This window comes from Quercus robur, chromosome 11 (assembly GCF_932294415.1).
Source record: "Quercus robur chromosome 11, dhQueRobu3.1, whole genome shotgun sequence".
Lineage (NCBI taxonomy): Eukaryota > Viridiplantae > Streptophyta > Magnoliopsida > Fagales > Fagaceae > Quercus > Quercus robur.
In genome coordinates, this window is record NC_065544.1 from 43,876,953 (window position 1) to 43,898,289 (window position 21,337).

At 39.3% G+C, this 21,337-nt stretch overlaps 1 long non-coding RNA gene across 1 annotated transcript; it reads right to left on the reverse strand.

Annotated features, from left to right (window-relative positions):
• Positions 1-16,917: 16,917 nt before the first annotated feature.
• LOC126705728 (uncharacterized) lies at positions 16,918-19,004 on the reverse strand. Its single transcript, XR_007648413.1, has 2 exons — positions 18,858-19,004; positions 16,918-17,309 (listed from the first exon to the last, which is right to left on the reverse strand). It is a non-coding gene; the product is annotated as an uncharacterized LOC126705728 (long non-coding RNA).
• Positions 19,005-21,337: the final 2,333 nt, after the last annotated feature.

A 21,337-nucleotide genomic window follows, 5' to 3' on the forward strand; every position in this document is an offset into this window, starting at 1 on the left:
ACACTCTCAAAGTCCTAATAAGAGCATTAGTGTCCAGGGATTCAAAAAAATTCTTATTTTACACCCTTAAAACCTATTTTATCTATTATAACTCACCCAATGTCCCAGTTTCTATTTTTACATACAACTCATTAAAATAATATAAACTATAACAACAAATAATATAAACAAATCAACTCTCTCATCTCCTTTATCTATTTTTTATTCTTTCTCTCTCTCCCTTTCTATCTATTTTTTTTACACTTTGCTACTGCCTACCAGAGAATTCCTCTCCTCTTCATGCTCCCAACAACCAAACCCATCCATATCACAAGCCCAACAACCAAATCAATCCCTACCAAAATCAACTAAATCTATCTTTACCATAATCAATAAGAATCCATACCCAAAATAAACACGGCAAAATCCCAACAAACCCATTCCAAAATCACCCAAAACCAACTTAAAAAAAATTACAACAAACCCAAATCAGATAACCCAAAACCACTAAACCCACCACCACAACACCCAGCGCTGCCAACAGCCACCTACAACTAAAACTTCGCCACCATCGAAATACCAAAATCAACCAACAAAATCAATTGTTGATCCACACTATTGAAATGCAAAACCAACCAAAAACCCAACCACACCATTAAAACCTAAGCCAAAATACCCTATCTCCACACTGATTCAACCCAAGCTAAGATACCCATTGCCTGCAACCGATTCAACCCAAGCCCCAACCAATTTAAGCCACGGCTCCACTTCTCTCCACACCGACCACCACTAGAATTGAAAACCCAAATGACTAAAGAGGGAGAGACAATTAAAACCCAAACCTAATCTCAAACCCGATCTCCATTGTGACCCATAACTTAACATTTCTTTCCCTCTTTCTGCATATCCTAAGTCCACAAATTCTCTCTAATCAATCATAAACAACCCTCTCCTTCTCCACTAAAGACTTAGCCTTACCATTATTTTCCCCATTTTACTATAAGCTTACACACCCACTTACTCAAAATAGCACATACTCCACATATATATTCCATAAGAATTTTGGTTCAACATCTGTTGCACTAAATTGGAATCTCTCTCTCCCTTCATATCATGCCAAATAACTCATTTCTTCTCACCATGGAATCATTGGTCTTTACTTCTTCTTCTTTTCTTTTCTTTTTTCCCATTGAAGGGTATAATGTGTTTGTAACAATGGAATTCTTCCCACATATTGATGTAGTAGCAGAAAGTGCCCTAAACTATTTTGACTGAGACACACAAAGACTTTTTGAAGTGAACACCTTCTTAAAATTGTTCAATAATTGATTGCTGGACCATTAATTTAATTTTACCCTATCATTGGAGAATTTTATTTTCGTGCATTGTTGTTCAATAATGAAGTGTTTTATTGGGCCTCAGTGTTGTTTTTGTTAAGGTGCGGCCTTTATTTCTTGTTTGGATAGGCTTATCATTACACCAAAAGCCTTTGGGTATCATCTCAGAGCCCAACATTGAGTTTCAGCTTGGCCTCCCCCATATTTTATTTGAGAACATCAATTTCCCCATCAACACCAACCATGATCCAAACTCACTACTAGATTTTTTTATACCTAAATCTTCGATTTGGCACCTAGGTGCACCTAGGGCCACCACCACGCCACCAACGATCCAAGCACCATGTAGACCTGGGATTGGTATTTAAAGAACTTTGTTGGCTGCGAGACTTTGTGATTCGGATTAGGGTTTGTGATTGGGGGATTCAATTGTATGGGCTTTGCTAAACAGTTGTTGGTCTCCATCTCGCCTTCTTTGATTGATATTGTTGTTATTTGTGCGGAGATAGTGGGTCATCTTTTAAAATTTGCTTCAAATATTTGATTTTATCATTAGTTGTTGTGGGACTATTGATTTCAAAATTAGGTAAATTGCAATCTATTGAACCCTGACTAGTTAGACAATGTAAAATTTGTTGTCATATATATAATATTTTCATAACAAATTTTTAGATAATAAGTTGATAATGAAAGGCAAAAAAAATAATTTAAGTTTAAACCAAGATTAGAATTAATAATAATTTATCATCTAAGATTTGTTACGAATATATTATGTAGGCAACATTAATCTTTAAATGTTATTGATTATAATATCAATGATGCATATTTCTAAGAAGGGGTGAAAGACTAATGGATTTATTTTAATATAAATACAAAAAATCATTTATCAGTTCTGCACATTTAGTTAAAAAAAAAAAAAATCCTTTAAGAAATAATTTAAGTTTAGTAAAACCACAAAAGATAGATACGATAAAGACATTTAAAAAAGATCTAAATAAATATGGTTCTAAAATAAAAATATTCATAATTGCATCTGAAATTTTTATCAACCCAGGTATTCAATGAACTTTTATTCATCTACTAGTCAATGAACCTAGAGTTTTCATTTGATGATTACTAGCATTTGAGACATGTTAAAGATGAGAATATATATCAAATTGTTTCATATCTTTTTGCGTTTTATTAATAGGTCTGAAATCTGAACATACTTTTTTTTTTTCTTCTTCAGGATTTTAATGCTTGTTTCTATAATCTATAGGGCAAATTTGTTGCTTTCAAAAGTTGTGGAAAAATTGGATACTGAAGTATTTTGAATTATTTACTTGTATCCGTATCTATCTTTTCAGGGAAAAAAAAAAAAAAAAGGGGGTTTTGGAATGGGACTGGGCAACAGAAGAGATGGAGAAGGCGCGGGGGGTTTGAGAGAGAGATAGAGAGAGAAATGATTAAGATTTCTTTGTCAATCAGAACTGCTGCTCTCTGCCCTAGACAGACACAGACACAGGCTGTAGCTGTGCTCTCAAATGAATGTAGCAGTGAATAGTGTATTATTGTACTACCATCCATTAATTCCTTCTGCCGATCACATGCACTAGCAATAAACAACAAAGCTGTGTCTGTGTCCGTGCTTATCCATTGCCCATTGCCTTCTTCTCAAATAATATATATATATCCTTTGCCACTATTCTTACACCCCCGACACAAACCCATTAGCTGATCATTCTATATATATATATATATATATATATATATATTTGTTTCCAATGTTCTAGAAAAAAAAAAAATCTACTTCCAACGTACTATAGGATAGACGAAACAGTTAAATTCACACATGATTAATGATTTATAAGAGAAAACTTCCATCTTTAATGTCATTGTCATGTATGAATTTAAAAAAAAAAAATTTACTAGCTATTTTTTTGTTGGGAAAAATTATATATAAATAAAAATAAATTTCAGTAAGCATAATTATATAAAAATACAAAAATTTACGTGAAAGGTCCATTTTCCTTGAATAGAAAAATCATGAAATTTTTTTTAAATAATTTCATTATATTAAATAAAGATTATAAATAAATAAATAAAAATTTTAAGGGGTGTGTTATGTTTTTGTTTTCATTTCAGAAGTTTAAAGGGGAAAAAATAACCAAAAAAAAAAGGGTTTAGTGATTACAAATTCATTTAAAAAAGTATCTTATTTATTGAGGTTGTCTTTCTTGCTTACAAATTATTTCATATTTCATATGTGGGGACTGGCCCAGAATAATAGGCTGGCTGGGCCTTGGGCCCGTCCGAGGAAGCGCTTGTCCGAGGAGAAATCGTGGCCCAAACAATATTTAGGCCCAATGGGGCAAAGAAAACGTGTCCGAGGAGTAATTCCTCCTCGGACATTGCGAAATCTGGATTAAAGGCGCGCCCCAGTCACTGCAGTTCATCCTCCAAACACGTAAAAAAGAAGGGAACTTGAAATATCTCATGAAAGGCTGCCACCACCACATTAAATGTATCACAACTACTCTCCTGGCCGCATTAATGAGGAAAAGACCTCTGAACAGTACTACCTTAGCCACTGCAACTCACAAAAAAATGATAAAGGTGTCTGATAGGACAGGTGCTCAAGTAGGGGTCTGGATGATCAACAAGTGGAGAGTCCTGATGATAGGAGAGGGCCAATATAACATAAAGGAGTCCCCCAAGAGAGGGGGACGAGAAAATAGAAAAGAAGGAATACAGGAGCAAAATCCTGCTGTACGCATCAATGCCCATGAATAAAGTTTCTCTTCATGTCCATTTCTGTGTTCTTGTCTCTGTAATTCTATTGTCCATGCAACAAACCGTCTAAGTTCACTGAGACTAAGTTCTTCAACCCATCCTCTACAAGAAATTCATTGTGTGGGGCTTCTTGGGCCAAGGCTTGATCAACAGGGATTGGATCATAAAATTGTGCCCCTACAATTAGCGCCGTCTGTGGGAAGAACTAGAGTATCAGTAAGCACAACGATTGAGCATGACAGAACTAGGCCCACACCAGGAGAACCCTCAACAGACGGAACCTGTCGAGTCCCAACGGCAAAATAATCCTGCCAACCCAGGTAGTAGGAGAAATCGCGAGGGAAGCGTACATACTACCCAAACGAGCCAAAGTCATACCCAAATAGGTAGTCACATATCCCAAAGGCAAAACAGTCGTCAGGCTATGCAACAAGAGATAGACGACCTGAAGAGAAAGTTGCAACGAGCGCAGCGTAAGCGATCTCCCTCCAGCTCAGGTGTGTCCTCTAACGAGGAGGACATGAGTTATCGACGGAGGTCGAGAACACCCCCAAGCGAAACCTTTTCTTACGAGAAAGAGTCTCGTCCTGTACGAAAGCATGAGAATCCATCCAGCAAGGGTTTGGGAAACGATGCTATGAATAGGGCCTTAGACCAGATTTCAAGATCACCTTTCATGTACAAAATTGAAGGGGCTAAGCTGCCTTGACGTTTTAATCAACCAACATTCGCTATCTACAACGGCCGAGCAGACACGGTGGAGTACGTGAGTCAATTCAATAAAAAAATGGCTATCTACTCGCAAAATGAAGCCCTAATGTGAAAAGTCTTCCCATCCAGCTTGGGACTAATGGCGATGAGATGGTTCAACAGTTTGAAGACAAATTCCATAGGATCATATAAGCAGCTCACTCAGGCTTTCTGCTTTCGTTTTATTACAAATAGCAGAGTCCCTCGACCTCTAAGTTCGTTATTGTCTTTATCCATGCACGAGGGAGAAACCCTGAAGGCATACTCGGATAGGTATTGGGAGATGTATAATGAGTTAGATGAGAACCATGATGATGTTGCTATCAGCACATTTAAAAGCGGCCTCCCCACCGAGCATGGCTTAAGGAAATCTCTCACCGGTAAACCAGTGTCCAACGTTCATCAGCTGATGGATAGAATTGACAAGTACAAAAGGGTGGAAGAAGATCAGTTGCAAGGAAAGGGAAAGGAGAAGATCATTCCCCCCAAGGCGAATGATTTCAGGTCAGAAAGATATAGCCATAACCAGTCGAGGAGAGATTTTTCGAGACAGACTGGACAAAGCAACATGCAAACGGTTAGTGTCGTGTTCAAAGAGCCAGTACAAGAAGTTTTGGAGAAAGTGAGGAATGAACCCTTCTTCAGATGGCCAGGGAAAATGGATGGGGACCTATCGAAAAGAAACCAGAACCTTTATTGCCATTATCATCAGGACCATGGACACGCCACTGAAGATTGTAGAAATCTATGGAATCACCTAGATCAATTGGTCCGAGAAGGAAAGTTGCACCACCTTTTACACCCCTCGAGCGGTCATCCAGGTCAGGCAATGTAAGAGCCTCGAAAGGATGTATCACTGAGACCCCCCACCGGAACGATACACGTCATCCTCGCCGCACCAGGAAGAACTGGGCCATCTCCTTCCAGGGTACTGGCCGTTGGTCGGCTCTCCTCCGAGGACAGGGAAAGAGAATCTAAAAAGCTTAAAAAGGGGAGCCCTTTAATATTGGGATTCTCGGACAAGGATAAAAGGGGAACTATCCAACCTCATGATGATGCCCTAGTGGTTACATTGAGAATTGGCGATTTTGACGTAAGAAGGGTGCTGGTAGACCCGGGTAGCGCCGTAGAAGTAATGTACCCTGATTTATTCAAGGGGCTAAACCTAAGGCCGGAAGACTTGACGCCTTATGACTCTCCCCTCATCAGCTTCGAAGGAAAGACCGTTGTACGGAAGGGGCAAATAAGATTACCTGTACAAATTGGGTCAGAGGTGATAGAGGTGGACTTTATTGTGGTCGATGCTTACTCACCCTACACTACGATAGTAGTCAGGCCATGGATCCATGCCCTGGATGCCGTGTGTTCTACACTTCATCAAAAGGTAAAGAATCCCTCTGGAGGCCAAGTGGAAGAAATCCGAGGAGATCAAGCCATAGCCAGGAAATGCATGGTGGCTGCCGTCTCACGTCAGTCCAATGACGAGTCCTCGGCTTCCGAGAACTTATAGCAATCAACCACCTCGGCCGGGCAAAACGGTGAGCTAGCCGAGGAGATAAAATGTGAAAGTTTGGAAAAGTTCACCGTTGGAAATGATCCCGAGAGATTTTTCCAAGTCGGGTCAGAGTTACCACATCAAGAAAAAGAAGAACTGGTTGGGTTTCTAAGGAGGAATGTTGACATCTTTGCATGGGACGCTTACGATGCCCCGGGGCTTGACCCTAGTCTCATTTGTCACTACCTAAATGTTAATCCATCTTCTATTCCGAAGAAGCAGCCACCTCGGCGTCCATCCAAGGAGCATGCCAATGTTGTTAGAGATGAAGTAATGAAGCTAAAAAAGGCCGGAGCTATTAAAGAAGTTTTCTACCCTGAATGGCTAGCCAATACAGTGGTGGTGAAAAAGAAAACGGGGAAATGGCGAGTCTGCGTGAACTTCGCAGACCTGAATAAGGCATGCCCGAAGGATCCATTCCCCTTACTGCTTATTGACCGATTGGTGGATGCAACTGTAGGCCACCCCCGAATGAGCTTCCTGGACGCCTTCCAGGGCTATCATCAGATCCCCCTTGCGCTAGAAGATCAGGAAAAGATGGCGTTCATGACACCCGTCGGGAACTATCACTATAACGTAATGCCCTTCGGACTAAAGAACGCAGGGTCAACTTACCAAAGGATGATGACCAGAATGTTCGAACCACAGCTAGGTAAAGTTATTGAAGGCTACATAGACGATATGGTCGTAAAGAGTAAAGTGGTGTCCGAGCACGTGAAAGACCTGGAGATCATCTTTGCCATCTTAAGGGAGCACAAGTTGAGGCTCAATGCTTCCAAGTGTTCGTTTAGGGTCGGATCGAGAAAATTCCTAGGCTATATGGTAATCCACAGAGGAATAGAAGTAAGTCCAAACCAAATTAAAGCGATTAACAGCCTACAAGCTCCTCAGAATCCCAAAGAAGTGCAGAAGCTCTCGGGCATGATCGCAGCGTTAAACCAGTTTATATCACGATCTACGGACCGATGTCGACCTTTCTACCTCTTGATAAACAGATGGAAAGGGTTTGAGTGGTCGGAGGACTGTGTCCGGGCATTCCAGCAACTTAAGGAGTACTTGTCACGACCACCTATCATGTCTAGCCCAGAGGCAGACGAGGTGTTGTTCGTATATATAGCTGTCGCCCCCCATGCTGTAAGCCTGGTACTGATACGGGATGATAATGGAATACAGCGACCAGTGTACTACGTAAGTAAATCACTACATGAGGCCGAAGTACGATACTTGCCATTGGAAAAAGCAATTTTGGCTGTAGTGCATGCTACACGGAAGCTCCCTCATTACTTTCAGGTGCATATGGTTATTGTTTTAACCCAGCTTCCCCTTCGATCGATACTTAAGAGTGCAGATTACACAGGAAGGATCGCCATGTGGAGTGCGCTGTTGGGTGCCTTTGACATCAGATACATGCCTAGGTCCTCTGTCAAGGGTCAAGTCCTCGTGGACCTAGTTGCAGAGTTCGCTGAGCCCTCTATAGAAACAATAACCGAAAAGGAAAATATGGATGGAAAATCGGTTGGCACAATCTCAGCGCGAGAGATCTTGCCTTGGGAAGTTTACGTGGACGGCGCGGCCAACCAAAGAGGATCTGGGATTGGGCTGGTCCTAATATCGCTTGAAGGTATTACCTTTGAGAAATCGCTAAGACTCGGGTCCTCGGCTACGAACAACGAGGCTAAGTATGAGGCTTTACTTCGAGGAATGATGGTGGTTCAAAAACTGGGCGGAAAGACAATGGAAGCGTTCTCGGACTCAAAATTGGTCATTGGCCAGGTGATGGGTGAGTTAGAAGCTAGAGATGCCAGAATGCAGGAATATCTCGACTGGGTCAAACGCCTTCAGTCAAACTTCGAATCCTTTAATCTGACACATGTTCCTAGAAGCGAGAACACACATGCGGATTCCCTGGCCACTCTAGCCACATCCTCTGCACACGACCTCTCAAGAATAATCCTTGTTGAGGATTTGTACCAGACAAGTCCAATTAAAAGAGAGAGAGTCCAGGTCCATCAGGTTAGAAAGAATCCTAGTTGGATGGATCCTATAGTGAGCTTCCTCAAGGACGACATATTACCAGAAGGAAAACTGGATGCCGAGAAGATACGGAGGAATGCTCCTCGGTTTTGGTTATCGGAAGACCACAAACTATATCGGCGCTCCTATTCTGGGCCGTACCTACTATGTATACACCCAGAAGAATCTGAGTCCTTGCTTGAAGAATTGCATGAGGGGATTTGTGGAAGTCACACCGGAGGGAGATCGCTGGCGCACAGGGCGCTCACCCAAGGATACTGGTGGCCGAACATGCAAAGAGAGACCCAAGAATATGCAAAGAAGTGTGATCAGTGCCAGAGATTCGCCTCGAATATCCACCAACCTGGAGGAGTCCTTAACCCCCTCTCTAGCCCCTGGCGGTTTGCTCAGTGGGGTCTTGATATTGTCGGTCCTTTCCCCAAAGCTGCAGGGAATAAGCGATACATAATAGTTGGAACTGATTACTTCACCAAATGGGTAAAGGCTGAACCTTTGGCCAACATTAGGGACGTGGACGCCCAAAAATTCATTTGGAAAAATATTATTACACGCTTCGGAACTCCACACACACTCATCTCGAACAACAGTCTGCAATTTGATAGCAAGAACTTCAGGGAGTATTGCTGCGAGTTTGGGATCACCAACCGGTATTCCACTCCTGCCTACCCCTAAGGAAATGGACAAGCCGAGGCCGTGAACAAGGTCATAGGGAGTGGACTGAAAAAGAGATTGGATGAGGCAAAGGGGAGATGGGTGGAAGAACTCCCACATGTTTTATGGACCTATCAGACGACGCCGCGGCGGTCAACGGGTGAAACCCCCTTTTCAATGACTTACGGGGCTGAAGCCATGCTCCAATCGAGAACAGCTTCCCCACACTGAAGTCTAATGCCTTCACCCCAAACAGCAATGACGAGTCATTTGGGAGAAGTCTAGACTTAGTCGAGGAAAGAAGGGAAAAAACAATGATCCATATGGCCTATTATCATCAGAAGCTAAGACAAGGATACGATGCTAATGTAAAACTGCGACATTTAGGTCTAGGGGATCTCGTGATGAGAAAGATTCTCGACAGCGCCAAAAACCCCTCTTGGGGCATGCTAGGGCTCAATTGGGAAGGACCGTATCGCATCACATCTGTGACCGGAATAGGTGCTTATTACCTAGAAGACTTGGACGAAAAAACTGTACCTCGCCCGTGGAATGTAAATAACCTAAGAAGATATTATTATTAATGAAAACGGCTCTGCCTGTGTTTGGTTCCATGATCATCGTGTACCCACTGATCCATTTCCATCTATCCAAGTTTTAAACAGAACCTAAGTCCTGCATGGCTCCTCGGACCACAGACTTAGGGGAAATTAATAACTTAAGGCATCTATCCAAGTTTTAAACAGAACCTAAGTCCTGCATGGCTCCTCAGACCACAGACTTAGGGGAAATTAATAATTTAAGGCATCTATCCAAGTTTTAAACAGAACCTAAGTCCTGCATGGCTCCTCGGACCACAGACTTAGGGGAAATTAATAACTTATGGCATCTACCCAAGTTTTAAACAGAACCTAAGTCCTGTATGGCTCCTCGGACCACAGACTTGGGGAAATTAATAACTTATGGCATCTACCCAAGTTTTAAACAGAACCTAAGTCCTGCATAGACTTAGGGGAAATTAATAACTTATGGCATCTATCCAAGTTTTAAACAGAACCTAAGTCCTGCATGGCTCCTCGGACCACAAACTTAGGGGAAATTAAAAATTTATGGCACCTACTCAAGTTTTAAACAGAACCTAAGTCCTGTATGGCTCCTCGGACCACAGACTTAGGGGAAATTAATAACTTATGGCACCTACTCAAGTTTTAAACAGAACCTAAGTCCTGCATGACTCCTCGGATCACAGACTTAGGGGAAATTAATGACTTATGGCACCTACTCAAGTTTTAAACAGAACTTAAGTCCTGCATGGCTCCTCGGACCACAGACTTAGGGGAAATTAATGACTTAAAACTCTTGGACAATTTTAAGGTACGTGCGTAGTCTAGTATAAGTGCAATTGTCATTCTAAATTTTCCGCACAGCTTTCCTTTTTTCTTATTCATTTACATTCGTTCATATTATTGCAAACATTAAGTAAAGGAACTGCATTAGTAAACATCAGGTGGTGGAAAAAAGAACATTCTATATTAATACGCCGAGATTAATACAAAGAGAGGTCTTTACAAAAGAATGAAAAATAAGACAACTCTCGTTCTAAAAAAAAAAGAAAAGAAAATACAACAATTAAAATACTAAGAACTAAGCCTCAGCAGGAGGATCCTCTTTCTGCTTTGGCTGAGGAGGAGGAACCTCGGAGATGGAGTCCTTGGCAGGATCCTTGGCTCTATTAGATAAAGGGATGGCATCAGGAATAGCCAACACCTGCTTAGAAACTGCTGGAGTGCCATCAGGATTCTCTTGGATCTCCTGTGGATAGAAAACCTTCTCAGGAAATCTCAGCGCCGAGTCTACAGGAATTCCTGCAGCATCAAGGGCGTGAGCTCATGAGATGCTGCAGTAATCTCTGCACACCTCCAGAATCTCCTCGGAGAGCCTAGCTTCAGTTTCCTCAGCCCCAAGCTGATAGGCAGCTTTCTTTTCAGCCTCGGCAGCCTCCCGAATCAGCTAAGCCTCCTCTTTAGCCCACCGTACCTCCTCCTCGGCTTTTTGTAGTGCGGCCTTGAGATCCAGCACTGTTTGTTTTTTGGTAGCCAGGCTGGTCTCAGTCACATACAGTTGTTGGCGCTGGTCCTCCGCTTAGGTTTCAGCATTTTTTAAGCCGGCCTCTGCACTCCGGTGCTTTTTCTCTGACTCTTTGAACTTCTCCATAAGTTCAAAGTTCTCTTGCTTGAGGGACCCCAAGGCCTTCTCCACCTCTGTCCTAGACTGGACCTCCGCTTCAGCCAAGCTGCGATTGCCGTGACAAAACTCCTCAGCCACAAACACCTGCTGAGTAATCTGCCAATGAAACATAACTGTCTTAGAATGCAACAAGGTTTAATAATTTAATGAAAGGGTAAAAAAGTCACTTACCATGGCGAGATCCCTTTTGAGGGATAGAAAAAGCTCAGGTTGAGAGAACCGCCTGTAGGCCTCCATATCCCGAGGAAGGAGTACTGGCTGCTCCAAAGCATCAGCTATGTACCCTGCTCGGCCCCTGTTATATTCTCGGATCGATGCAGTGTAAGGGATAGCAACCCCATCTAGCTCCAACTTTGGGCTCCAAATGCGCGGGGGAACGCGCACTTCAGCTCGGTTTTCCTCCTTTCGGCTCTCCACGGAGGAACCTCTTTTACTCCTCTGCCCCCGAGTGGTTTTTTGCTGTTTGGCCGGGTGGGGGACCACCTCACCTTCCTCCGGGGTGTCAACCGACCTTTTCTTCTTTAGGTCCGGGTTAACCTTGAGGCCGAGGTCCGAGGGAACGTGAGGAGCCACAGGAGGAAGTGCCTGGGTCTGTGACTGGGTTGGTCCCTTTGATGACTGACCTTTTCCTCGGGAGGCCATCAATTCTCGTAAGGTTTTTCCTTTACCGGCCATGTTGTCTATCTCCTCGTCTGAAGAGTCGTCCGAGCAGGCTATAATAATGGGAGTGCCAATTGCGGAGTTTCGATCCTGCTCTCCTTCAGGGTCTGAAAGCTCCAACCGGGACTTAAGATAATACCCCCCTTTCTCTATGTAGTGGCACTCGTACAGATGAACCACATCATGCGAGGTAAGGCCTAGACCCATTCATTCATCCAGGACATCTACGCAGCCTAGTATCCTGAACATGTTTGGAGCGTACTGATGCGGCGTCAACCTATGGTTAGTAGGTAGTCCCGTGTAATCCTACGCATGGGGAGTGTCATTCCTCCCTCTATGAAAGCGATCATAAGGATGACAACTTCACCCTCGCCTCTATTTGTCAATACTCCTTCTAGGGGACAGTACTGCAGACCCACCCCCTGCGGGATGTGGTATTTTGCCCTAAAGGCTCCCATGGCAGCCGGGGTGTCTACTAGGTCCTTGAATCTACCCATCTAAGTTGAACCGGAGGAACGGAAATGAAAGCCGAGGAGAAAAGGAAAATTCGAGAAGCAGTTCAAAACAACGAAACGAACGAAACTAACGAGTACCTTCACAAAATGCTCAGTAAGATGCCTGGAAATCTCTTTTGGGGAAGACGCTTCACAAAAACAGTTATGGAGGTTCGAAGAACGGAAGTGTTCATAGATCTCTGGGCGCTGGAGTTCTCTGGAGTCCTTTGGAGTTATTTGGAGTTCTGATATGCAGATAAAAAGAAAAGTTGAGCCTCTCTGGTGCCTTATATAGCCAGGAGGGGAGAGAAAAAATCACTCCCGCTCAAAAATTCAAGGAAAAATGCTGGCCTTCAGATCTGCGCTCGCTGTTGGATAAAGGAGACATAAAGCTACCAGGAGTAAATGGCCGCGCCTTGTAAATTGTAGCGCGTCAAAAGTAACTGTCCGCATGCGCGAACCAAAGTCTCCTTAATTCCACCCTTCGCTGATGTCGAAACCCCGCTTTTCTCCTCGGAAGGAGATCAAAAACCGGAGTTTTGAGGGACTATTGTAGGGATCGGCCCAGAATAATAGGCTGGCTGGGCCCTGGGCCCGTCCGAGGAAGTGCTTGTCCGAGGAGAAATCGTGGCCCAAACAATATTTAGGCCCAATGGGACAAAGAAAACGTGTCCGAGGAGTAATTCCTCTTCGGACATTGTGAAATCTGGATCAAAGGCGCGCCCCAGTCATTGCAGTTCATCCTCCAAACACGTAAAAAAGAAGGGAACCTGAAATATCTCATGAAAGGCTGCCACCACCACATTAAATGTATCACAACTACTCTCCTGACCGCATTAATGAGGAAAAGACCCCTGAACAGTGCTACCTTGGCCACTGCAACTCACAAAAAAATGATAAGGGTGTCTGATAGGACAGGTGCTCAAGTAGGGGTCTGGATGATCAACAATTGGAGAGTCCTGATGATAGGAGAGGGCCTATATAACATAAAGGAGTCCCCCAAGAGAGGGGGACGGGAAAATAGAAAAGAAGGAATACAGGAGCAAAATCCTGCTGTACGCATCTATGCCCATGAATAAAGTTTCTCTTCATGTCCATTTCTGTGTTCTTGTCTCTGTAATTCTATTGTCCATGCAACAAACCGTCTAAGTTCACTGAGACTAAGTTCTTCAACTCATCCTCTACAAGAAATTCATTGTGTGGGGCTTCTTGGGCCAAGGCTTGATCAACAGGGATTGGATCATAAAATTGTGCCCCTACATCATATATAGAGTAGAAAAAAAAAAAGGAATTAAGACATGAAATACCTTTAATTGGGTGCTTTGAAAACAGATATCACTTAGTAATGTGTAGTAACTTTGGAGAATATTATTGATGACTTAAAGACATTTTATGTTAGGTCCCTTTTCAATCTACTAAAGGAGGATAAATTAATTGCGATCTCATTTATAGTTTTAATTCAAACTCTCATGGAGTAGCCGATATTTCCATTAAGGTTAAATGGTTAATCACAGTAATTCATTTACGTCAGTTATAGATTTTAAGAAGGATCATAGAGCTCTACTGATAAATTGAATCACACTGGTGATTTAGGTAATGCTATTGTAGAATATAATTTTATTTGCTACTATAAAGGAAATTAATTACGGTCTCATTTATAGTTTCAATTCACACTCTTATGGAGTAGCTGATATTTCCATTAAGGTCAATCATAGTAATCCATTTAAGTCAATTATAGATTTTTAAGTATCATACTTTGACATTAAACTTTTCTTTTTTCTTCTTTTTATTGCATTTTAATTTGAGGCACACATTTTTCTTCAAAAAAAATTAAATTAAATAAATAATTTTAGGCGCACATTAGATATGTTACACAATAAAATAGGAGGGTAGTTATTAGTAGACTCTATATAACAAATCTTCACAAAAATTTATCTTCACAATAAAATGGGATTAATTTTATTTATTATAAGTTGTTTTTAAGTTTTTATTACTTTTTACAATTCCTTGGTGTCACTATGGTGCTATTACTTGTTAGTTTTCTTAAATTGTTGGCATAAATATAACATAGAATATCATTAAAACATAGAACATCTTCTTCTTTGTCTTCTTTTTTTGGGAGAAAAATTAATAGAATATTAGTAAAACAAATACAAGGCAAAATCACATACAATAAAGAGAAATTAAATCAATTGCATAGAAATTCCCTAAAAAGGATAAAAATACCTTTAAATATATTATAAAATTTTATTAAAATGAAAAAACTAAATTAAAAATTAAATAGACGATTTCAAATAGAATGCATTCATGAAATTAAAAGTTAAAGCAAAAAAGGAATAACTTTTTTATATTTGTTTTAATAGCAAAGATAGAATTTTATTACATGCCATTATAACCCAATTAAAACCCCAAATGTTCCTCAAACACGTTCAAAGCTTCTTCTTCAAACGGCAAACCAAGGGTAGACTCTCCTCCTCCTCCCCACAACAGAGCTTCATTGCGCCACAGTGATCACCGGAGTTATTTTTAGAGCCTGAAAAGGATGCCGAATCCGCCGTTAGTCTAGTGTCACAACCTCAAGGTTTGTTTTCTCATGATTTGGTGGTTTTCCCCTATTTTTAATTTTGAAATATCAATGGGATTGGTTTTTTTTGGACGTCAATCACTTGATTTTGTATGGGTTTTGTTGATTTGGTATGGGTTTTGCTGTTTTTCTTATTAGATTCTTAAATCTTAAGTGGTAGGTTCAATGGGAGGGAGATGGATTGAATATGAATGTGGTCAATTTTTCTTCATGTTTTCAGAAAAAATTATGAATCTTAAGTAGGTTTTGATTGGATTCTTAAATCTTAAGTGGTAGGTTCAAACCCATCTGATTGTGGTTCTTTAGTGATATGAAGGAGAATAGGATTTTTCACAGTAAAAGAACAAGAACTAGAATGATGAGAATAAGATTCAGGACTTCTCTCTATTTTTTATAAAAAATTTATATAATTACGTCCATATTAATACTACTAATTTAGAAAATTCAAAGAGAACTTATAGACTTTTGTTTGGAGTAGTATTTTTAAGAAGCAATTAGAGTGAGGGTTGTATATAATAGAAGTGCATAAGGATTAAAATGATGTTACTAATTTTCCCTATGAGGTGGAAAAAAATTAAAGAAATTAACCAATTGCTGATTCTTGTTTAATTTCAAAGCAATAAACTTATGGTCAATCCCATTGTGCTCAATTTCAGTTCAGTCAAAAGATATGCTAATAAAAAAATTACGATTTTTACAAGCTGAAGTCATAACAGAATTTGAAGTACATTGGCAGATGCTAATGACATACTTGATACCACTTGGACAGAGTTTACTTTAAAAAAAAAAAATGGTAATCTTTATAGATGTTCCAGATCTGTTGGTGAGAATTTCAAACTAGGATTGATGAAAAAAAAAAAAAAATCAGACTAGATAGATGACAGCAAGCATTGTGACTTAATGTTCACCATGAGGTTTGATATTTCTATTGCTTTGTTGTGTAGTTGTACCCTTCGTTTTGTATTGACTTCTCAAGACTTAGTGTTTTTATTGTCTGGATTTTTCAGCTAATGTTGGCTGCAGCTTATTCTCAATTTTTTCCCCAGCTCTGATTATTTTTCTTTTTTCCCAGCTGTGATGCAGAATTGCAGATAGATGGTTTTGAATACTTAAAAGAAAACTTCCCTACTGGCTTGACTGAATTCTTGGAGTATATGGCTAGAGTTGGTGAACAATCTGTCATCCTATGCCGATGTGGATATGAAGCCTAAACATCTTGTATTTTGAAGGAACAACTGAATCATTAAAACTTCCAGAAACTTTGATATGAATGTATTGTTAATTAGTAACTTTTAGAAAGAATTGTGATAGGTTTGACTTAAATGTATTTCCAATCCTATGATCATCTTTTTGTATACCGAACCATGACAGGCTTTATTTTAAATGTATTTCCAATCCTATCATCCTCTTTTTGAACAATATATCATGACAGGTTTTATTTCAAGTAAATGTATTCTGAATTAGAGACCTTTAAATAGAATTGTGAATTGTTTTTTTTTTTTTTTCTAATATATTTCCAAACCTGTGTGATAGGTTTTATTTCAGATTAAATAATGGAATTAAAAACTTTCAATTGTTGTATTAAGTATTTAACAATCTCAAGTTCCTTTAAATATTGAATTGTGTCAGGTTTTATATTAGATGGAAGAAATTATTAAATTTTTTTTGAGATGTGTTGATAAAATTTTCAAGTTTTATTCACCTTCTTGTAAACTAGGTGATTCCTTCAACAAATTAACATTCTAATTAGTGGAAGTCTATCTTAGTGACATCTTAAGATTCAATCTATCTTAGTGACATCTTAAGATTCAATAGAGAAATAATTGCCACTAGAAAGATCTCTAGAAGATTAGATTGTGATGCCAAAGGTATAGGTATTATTTACACAACTTCTGTAATAAGCCAATTGCCACTTGCAACATGCCATTTGCATGACTTATAAATTCAGTTGTTCTCCAAAATACATTGTTTTGCTGTGAAAAGAGCAAGAACTACAGAAAGTTAAAAGTATATAATTTCCTCATTTGAGGGTTTTATCCCCTCCATATCTATATAAATAGAAAACCAAATCTAGGAAGTGACTTTTGCTGATTCGGTTCTCCAAAATACAGGATTTTAGGCTTCATTTCCATGCTGGTGTTGGATGACAAAGTGTTCACTAACTCTAGCCACATACTCCAAGATTTCAATCAAGAGAGTAGGGCATTTTTCCTTTAAATATTCAAAACCATCTATCTGTATCATAGCTGGGAAAAAAAGAAAAACAGAATAAGTTGCAGTAACATTAGCAAAAAAAATTCAGACAATAAAAGCACTTAGAAACCCACTTGAATCTTGAGAAGTCATTTAAAAATTAAAAAAAAAAGAAAAAAAAAAGAATGAAAAGTCATATACATCTTGAGAACACTCGTTCTAACCATTAACAAAAACTCTGTTGGCTATGTAATGCAAAGGGCACAACTACCAAACTTCCCACCCTTCCCCACCCCCTCCCAAAAAAAAAAAAAAAAACACCCAAAAAAGAGCATTAGAAACTCTGTTTTAATCTGTGCTTCCTTTTAGTCATTCATTCTCATGTAAATTTCAATGCTACTTAGTATAACGAATGCAGGTTTATGACTAAACAGTTCACCCAAAAAAATAGAGTTTAGAGCTAAAAACATTATGACACATAAAGATATTATTAGTTTGAACATGAGATAACATAATTATATATTATCCAGGATGACAACTGCAGGGTAGGTCACCTGCCTTCAAAACTGAAACTTTTTTGTTTATAAGTACCTTCAAAACTAAAACTTCCCATTTGGATGCATGATAAGAATTCATACAGTACTTAATACACTTAATCAACCTATATGGCTAACTAATGGACCTCAGAAATTCACAACTTGGCCATTTCAAATCAGTTTTTCATTTTGTCATGAATAAAAAGCCTATTAGGGAAGAACAAAAGAACAAACTTGCCAAATTATTGGATTGGCCATATCTTGATCAAAACAATTTGGGACCTATGACACTGACTCCACATCGCCAATTGAAATTAAAACAAAAGCTTCGTTAGGGAGAGAACAGGGTAGCTCAATCATATCTAATATAGAAAGCCGATTAGAACAAGCGCAGCCACACAAAAGAAGATATAACTGAATCTTGTTGTTCTTGGTTTCCATACAAAGGCGTAATCTGGTTTAAGTAAATCTCATCTCACATTTTTAAGACATAAAAGAGAATAAAAAAATCCCATTTCCCATGTTACATATTATAGGAAAATGAATGGTATGTATGTAAATATTAACATAAAGAACAATTCAACTAATTAAATGAATCCTTTCAAAAGAGCAACGGCAGAGCAATACTGGGGATCCAAATACATAGGAAACCTCAAAAAAAAAAAAAATTTCATAACTTAAAAAGGAAGCCCACAAAAATCATGATTTGGAACCGAAACACAATTCATAAGAACCCAGACTAGCTTGGAAAAAAAACTGAAGAACCACAATCAGATTGGTTTGAACCTACTACTTAAGATTTAAGAATCCAATCAAAACCCATTTAAGATTTGCAATTTTTCTGAAAGAAGGAAGAAAAATTTGACCTCATTCATATTCAATTCTCCTCCCTCCCATTGAACCTACCACTTAAGATTTCAGAATCCAATAAGAAAAACAGCAAAACCCATACCAAATCAACAAAACCCATACAAAAACAAGTGATTGACGTCCCAAAAAACCCAAACCCATTGATATTTGAAAATTGAAAATAGGGGAGAACCACCAAATCATGCGAAAACAAACCTTGAGATCGTGACACTAGACTAACGGCGGATTCGACATCTTTTTCAGGCTCTAAAAACAACTCCGGTGATGACTTTGGCGGAATGGAGCTCCGATGTAAGGACGAGGAGGAGAGTTTACCTTTGGTTTTCCATTCGGAGAAGAAGCTTTGAACTTTGAGGAATATTTGGGGTTTTAATTGGGTTATAATTGCATGTAATAAAGTGTATTGAGTCTAAATGTTTTTGCTGACGTGTCGCTCCAGGATTGGCGGGCGTAAAAAGAGCCTTTTACGCCAGCTCCGGACGTAATTTATTTTCAAATAGTAATAATTCTTACCTTACAACTAACAGCTAACAGCTGTTCTCATAAAGTTTTTGTAAATCATTAACCAATGCAAAATAGGATACTTATGTACAGTATTAACATCATATAAGCTTAAGAAAAGCTTTACAAAACAGTAACCATAAAAAAATTCTAACAATTAACCATCCTACAAATTACTATTGTTGTTGATCTTCAACCTTTTCTAGCTCCACTTCCAACTCTTCCTTTTCCAATACTAACTCCAGCATCTTTTCTAGATCTACCCACTTCATTGCTTCCAACAACACTTGTTTGGATTGAGACCTTTAATAATAGAATCATGGTAAATATGCATGCACAACAAACTAAATCACGAAATATTGGCAATTTGTAAATAATAAGCATAATATATGTAATATAGTATGGAAAATACTATAGTTGACAACAAACTGCTACGAAAATCCTTTAAAAAATTCATCCCAATCAACTGTTGAAAGTGTCAAAGTGCTACAAAAACCAAAAAAATAATTGAACAAAAACCCAGTATTCTGTGCATCAATAAAATCCCAAACAAAAATAATTGAAACTGTGTCGTTTTGGGGCTTAGTGATATTGATGCATTAATTACACAGACAAGATGATATTAATGCATTGTGATAGGAGTACAGGATCTTCCCAATACATAATTACACATATAAGATGATATTAATGCATTAATTACACAGAAGGTTCGTAAACTACCTTCTCTAATCACTCTTTCTAATGACTTGAAGAAGAAGTTGCGCAATTCGTGTACATCTTCCCAGCAAATGATCCTTCCTCCACGAGGATTGCATCCAACTTGCAATGAAACAGAACCGACTCTGTCCCGGTAAAGGACCTAAGAAAAATATCCATCAATGATGAGTAGATACCGGGAAACTTGTCGGTTATCCTCTGCTCCATCTCAATATAAGAAGGAAGATTAAATAGCTTTGTATCATCTTTCAGATAAGGCAACATCTAAAACAAAGAAGGATAAAAATTGTTAATATACAAAAAAAAAAAAAAAAAAAAAAAAAAAAAAACTCAAAATAGTGAGAAATTACATACATTCGGCTCATTCTATAGTTTTGAAAAAGAACCATGGCCCCTCTTTTTATATTCCAGTTCATCATTGATTGCTTTCCTCCTTATGTTCTCCTCTCTATTTAGTACATTCTGAGTATGAATCATTTCATTTTTCGTTTCCATACCTTTCATGAAATGCTCCTGTAAATTGCGTAGATAAGTCAGCAGAGTATTTGGGCGACCTGCGTATGCTTGGGTATGAGTATCCTCATAATAGTACACAGCACCCAGCATTGTGTCCTTAGTTTCCTCTTCGTTCTCTTCAATTCTGGTCCACCACTTGTCGAATCCGTAAGCCTTGTTTTGGAGTCCACTATTTTGCTTGTAAAATAAACCTTTGTTGTGGTCGGCGAAATTCTTCAATGCGTGAATGAAGTTGAACTTGTGCTTGTTGCCATACAGAACCGGATGGAAGTACTGGAACATATAGTTGTGTCTGATAACCTCTCGATGGAGAAAAACTTCCGAAAAAATTAGTTTGAAAAAAGGAGAACAACTTTCTTCATAATTATTCGGGAAGACCTTCTTGACCACCCATGCAAGTAGCCAGCGAAAATGTCTGATGTCCGTTTTCTTCCCCTCGGCGAAATCAGTAGGCCTCCTCACCCCATCATACGGATGGAAGACATCTAAATTCTGAGACACCAACATTCGGCCGATAACATCGCCGCAGAACTGGCGGTTCTTGTGATAGGAGTACAGGATCTTCCCAATGTGTCGGAATATCTTCCGGTAAAAAAAACCAAAGTGCAGCAGCTTCCCGGTCGTCGGATCGAACTCCCATGTAATGTAACCTAACAGTGCTTTGTCCACGAAATCAATGATCGTCTGAAAACATATTAGAAAATCAGTATAAACATAAAAAAAAGCCATGTCAAAATAAAATGGTGACAGAGAAACAAAAAATTAAAAATCTTACACATGCATCCTCTCGGTAAAGTCCTGAAATTAACGGATTTAATCCGTTCATTGCAGGTGGCCTCTGGTTCTTGAATGCATCCAGCTCTAGCAATTTCGGAACAATCTCCAGCTCTCTGGGATGACTAGCAACATCTATTCTTCTCTCCCTCAAGGTGCTCATCTCT